At 41.3% G+C, this 5,637-nt stretch overlaps 1 long non-coding RNA gene across 1 annotated transcript in view; it reads right to left on the bottom strand.

The window, feature by feature from the left end:
- Positions 1-780: 780 nt before the first annotated feature.
- Positions 781-5,637, bottom strand: part of LOC116445182 — a 21,079-nt gene continuing 16,222 nt past the window's right edge. The window contains exon 7 of the long non-coding RNA XR_004240684.1: positions 781-5,637. This exon is cut by the window's right edge and continues 2,292 nt beyond it. This is a non-coding gene — a long non-coding RNA (uncharacterized LOC116445182).

A 5,637-nucleotide genomic window follows, 5' to 3' on the forward strand; every position in this document is an offset into this window, starting at 1 on the left:
GAAGTGAGATGTGTTCTTCCACTCATATGGTCCATCAGGTCTCAACAGTGATGTAAGATTTCAATCCGTATCAAACTGAAGTTCAACAAAAGTTCAGGAATGCACCTTTAGCCCAACCTTTCTGAGCAAACCAGCACACGGACTCTGCCATCTCTTCACACAGCAGTGCCTGTGCAGAGTTTCTTTAAAGTATGTGGAAAAGAATCCGTAACACACATACCCCAACAAAAAAAAAACACCCCCAAACTTATGAGTAAACTCTAGCGGCAGTGTTTTTATAATGTCCTTCACTTTCATCTGGAGCAATAACTGACTTTTCCATATATTCTTTTCTATTTCAAAGTTCATTGCTACTGCAGTGTTCTCCTGCAGATAGTCCTGCCTTTTACTCCTTACCTTGGTGGGTGCAGTAGGTAGACCTGAAAGACAAATCTGGCATCCACACACCTGTCTCAGTTGTTTCATGGAGGAACCCAGTGAGACAGTGTCTGGTTCTGGATTGACACGTGGAGCTCTCGGTCTTGTTGCCACATACTCTGTTATGCTCAGAGCTTCTTGCTCCCAGCCTGATGTCAAGCAGAGACTAATCAAATGTGAGATGGGTGAACAGAGACAGAGCCATGGAGCTGCCTTTTCATAATCTCTTACCATCAGCTCTTCTTTAAACTGCAGCAGCACACAGGGGTCCCAGCCATGGAGCTAGACCACAACATATTTTCCAAAAATCCCAGTGCCCTTCTTCAATAAGATGGTTTCTTTCTTCACTGCCTCGCACTAAAGAGACCAGGCAAAATTGACACAGAATAGTTGGAGATGGAAACACATGAATTGAAAAGGTAAAATGCAATGTCAGGCTCATGTTGCTTTGGGATAACAATACCCTAAGACACTGCCAGTGTCCCCTATGTTTTGTGGCTCCCTCTGCCTCTACTTGGCATGGATGATGTTTGCCAGGTCTTCATAACATCATTCTAACAACATATCATCTAAAATTGTTGATTCCGTAGGAAAATGGCTGCTGGCACAGGAGCAGTAGGTGCACACAAAGGATATGATATGGCAGCTGAACACACAACAGAGGAATTCCAGCTATTCCCATGTCAGGGAGGGTCTGTTGCACTGGGCTGTGTTTTGCACATGAATTCATCAACATCCAGTTCAATCTGAATCTAATGGTGATAATCTTCTTGATTCAATAATGTGTTAGTATGAGAAACATACACAAACCAAATAGATGGATATTTTGGAGTTTATTTGTTTTAAAATAAATCCACCCTATGAAATTACAAGATTTCTCTCTGAATCCAAAGACAGGAACAAGTTCAATGAAGATGAAAGTTAGGGAAGATGTTCTGATAAAAGCAGGCAGGTGGAGGCTCTAATGAAGGCATACACTACAGTGCACATCTTGCCAATATTTCTTAATGAATAATATGTGCACTCAGATGAGAATAATATTGATTGAGGTCTGCAGGGAAAGTTCTCTAGGAAAAATTTTTATTCTAGGAGCAGAGTCCTTTTTGGAAGATTTTGATCTTTTCCTGCTGCAATGTTTCTCCTCCCCTCTCTTTGTGCTACCCAAAGCAACTGACAGCCAAAAAATGAAAAGCTTCCCCTGCATCTAATGTATCTATCAGATCCAAAAAGAAATTTATATACCAGTACTAAGAATGGCTGCACCATTCTCCTTAGCTGGTAGAGGACACAGCAGTGTGTAATTAGGACTGGATTACTTCGCTCAGAACTGGAACAGAGAGCAGATGTCTTGCATTAATATTGGCATTTGATTTCACACACTTTCTTTGCCATGTTTGCAAAACCAATTTGCCTTCCTATCTTGGATCTTGCCTTTCGTTTACTCTCAGGCTGCTGTAATGCAAACAAAAAAGCCACCAGTGGCAGTATGAAAGTACATGTAGAAGTTCAGGCCCATACAAATTGGGTAGAGCTTATGATTTAATTACTAACATAAAATATCAAGTTCTTTTGTGATTATGTTGATGAGAGTGGTATGGTTGGTATGTTCCAGTGGTGACAACCCAGACAAAAGAGGTCGTGACATTATAATGCATTTGTGAACATAAGCCAACAGTAAAGAAAGATACACCTCTTCCAAATCAATGTCATCAGACTCTATCTGCAATACATATGAGAGATGCATCCCCCTTCTCAGACATAACCAACCTTTTCTTCACTTGTTTTACCACACAGGGGACTTCAGTCTTGATTTTGCTCCAGTTCAGCGTTTCATATACAGAATCCTTCCAGAGGGCCTACAACAAAATTTCACGCTGTTAAAAATATTGGCCCCAATTCTGAACTGTGGCCAGCTTGCATTTGGTAGCAGCTTTATGGCTGCAGCTGGGTTCTGGAGGTTTCTTAGGAGGAAAAGATGATCTGCCTTAACTTAGGAGCATCCAGAGGCTGATCATAACATTCCATACTACAGCAGCACAGAATAACTGTAATATGGGCAGCGTGCAGAGAGCAGGGGGATGCTGACAAACTCTAGAGTCAATACAGGGATGCAACCCAAATTGCCTCACCACTGAAACTCTGCTGCAGTGGTAGCTTTGGCTTCAAGACACACCGTTTGCTTTACTTGGTGATGGAGAATGCCCTTCAGACCCTGCCCTGTAGCACCAGGAACACACCTGTACCACCTGTTTGCAGGTGGCAACACCTGTTTGTATCATGCAGAGCTTTTCCTAGAGGGATGCTTGGGAAGATGACACAACTCTACCCAGACCTATATCCAAACCCAGATCTATTGATATTGTTCCCTTGTGATGCCAGACACTTAGAGAAGGGGGTGATTTCTGTGACAGGGTCTGAGAGACTGGGAGATTTTGTGCTTGTAGATCACCAAGTCCATTCCCCATGAAAAACTGTCCCTTTTTTGTCTGCCCTCTGTACACAATGGCAGCAACTCCCCTAGTCCTAAAGAAGGGCCATGTGTTGGACATCTGAACAAAACGACAAACTAGGAAAAGACAACTGAAATCAGAAGGGTAATTTCACATTATTCTGGCCCATCAGCAAATTACAGAAGTGCAAGGACTAAAATAAGAAAATAACCAGAAGAAATGATCGTGGTTACCACAGCTCTCTTTAAGCAGGTGAGAAACTCAGTCTGAAAGCTGTAAAGATAACTACAGAAATGATATCATTCTCTCAGTGAGAGCTAGAAAGCTCCTGCGCTCGCAGGGAGGTCGAGAAGTGAGAGCCCAGTGGATCATTTTGTTGCGTTTTTAATGCTTCATGGCACAGGGTCAGTCAGAAATCCCTGTCCTGAGGTCGTGGTTGGGGCAGTCTGGAAAGCAATTTTTTCTGTTACTGGCAAGGCCCTGCTCAGGCTCTGCTCTTTCTCACAGAAGATTATTACAGCCCACTCCTCCTGCTCATCACGCCGTGCTTAAATTCACCCTGGGCACTGGCATTCAGCTTCTCTGCGATCACAGTGGCCCCAAGGACCTTCCTCGTGGCATTCTGTCCAGGCTGTTGCAATGTGGTGCAACATTGCCATCCAAAGCTAACCCTGGGCAGCATTTGGGGCAGTAAAATTCCTTACTGTGCCTATTGATAAGCAAGCACTAATATTTATTTTTAGCTCCACATTTAAATAGCACGACTGAGACAGAATGAGGAACATGAATGGCAACAAACTTGTCTGACAACTAAGTAATGAGTCCTATTTTTATGGCACTAGCCCCTTGTCAACGCAGCAGTGTGGTTACACTTGACATGTGGGGAAACAGGGATAATCATCTGTCTCTGAACCTGCCTAGGAGATAGTTTGACCTAGAAGTTTGACTCAGAAGAAGCTGAGAAGCACAGTTTGGAGGGCCTCCTAATGACTACATCTGTTTTAAATAGACATATTTTGACTATAGCTTCCATACCAAACAGTCACTGGAGTCAAGTGATCACTTAAAAAGGCTGAGATACAACTCTGCAGTATTTTACAATGGATTTAATAGCTAAGCCTTACAGGAAAAAATACCACCCTGCAAGCACACAGCTGAAGCACGGACATTTAATGAATGCTGCTCACTGCCTAAATGTGAATTCACACTACAACACTCTTGCAAATGATCTATAATGCCTCGCATTGCTAGTATATCAAATTTGCATAAATATACCTCAAATATTTATAAATCAATAGATATAAGCATGCGTTTAAAACTGACTATCAAAAGTGCATACATGCAGAGCTCTTACATGCTCTAATTAATCCAAATAATCACATTTTGCCTTATTAAATTAAACATTATATGGATAAAATATAGCTTGCCATCTAAGCACTAAAATACTGTTAGAAAGAAACACTACTGCCAAAAAAGCAACAAGAAAGAGAACGTGCCCGTGGAAGAACACTTAACTGAAATGTGGCTGCAGGGTCCAATGCCATGGAATGACTAACAATAATGTATATATTACTTTAAACAAGCGAGCAATTTTGGATAACTTTCTACTTCTCTGTCTGGTACTCCAGTTTCAGCCTAGTGAGCTATAACTCTGCAGGAGGAGCAGAAAGCAGTAAAAGAGCCTACTAACCCTCTTGCCCATTTAAAAAAGGTTTCCTCAGAAGCAATGAGAATTCCTTATTTCCTTCAGCTGCTTATTTACTGGTGCTCCCCTGCCTTCATTTAATTAGAGCTAAAAAAGCAACAGTAACAACCATGCTTGATAATTTTTAAACTGTTTCCAACTAAGAAACCCTTTACTTATCAAGAGGTAAAAAGAAGCACTAGAGGACAGCTGTGGAGTTCGGAATAAATTTCTTGGTGGGTCCCACTTTAAAGCTTTTATACACCTAAGAAATCTAACCCTGACTGAAAGGAAGTGATTAAAGTTTTTAAAGACTACAGAGATTTTTACACAGAGTAGTGTGATACTCAGGACCAATTAAATGTCATCTTAAGTACTTAGCTGAAGCATTTTTTTTGTACACTAGGAATCAGTTAAGTGGAAGGTGCCAAATTAAACTTACATTTGAATTGACTTAATTCAAGAGGTTATGCATCGTAACTTAAGAACGATTTCAGAAAGCTTTCAGTAGAGCAGTCTCTGTTAAGTTGGCTTCAGGAGCACTGTGTTAAGTCTGAAAGAAGAAAACATACCAGGGCAACATGACATGCTCAAGAGCAAATAAGTGCAACTAGCAACAACAAAAGTGTTGCAATTAAGCCCACAATAACGCAGGTGGCATCACATGAGGGGGTCTCAGTCAAGAGAGACTCAGTCTGCACAAGGACATTGAGTGAGTTTGTTCCATTTCAGGCAAGAGCAATAAAACCCAGGTTTTCTTCCTCCAATATGTTACAAGTTAATTTGCCACATGTAATAACATGATATAATTACTCACATGCCCTTTCTTTGAGGAATGCCTTCTCAAGCAAATATTACTTTGACACATACTAGGGACAAGGGGATGTAATAAAACTTTTCAAATAAGGCAGGAGGTCTTGCAGCTAAAGAACTAGACTGGAACGAGGAAGACCTGGAATTTAATCCAGGTCTGGCATGTTTTTCATACGCTTCTAGCAAGTCTCTTGGGCACCAAAGCAAAAGTCAGGTGGCTGATAAAACTTTTCATAAATGCTTAGGTGCTCTTGGCACAAGCGTTTAATTAGA

Source organism: Corvus moneduloides, chromosome 6 (assembly GCF_009650955.1).
Source record: "Corvus moneduloides isolate bCorMon1 chromosome 6, bCorMon1.pri, whole genome shotgun sequence".
Lineage (NCBI taxonomy): Eukaryota > Metazoa > Chordata > Aves > Passeriformes > Corvidae > Corvus > Corvus moneduloides.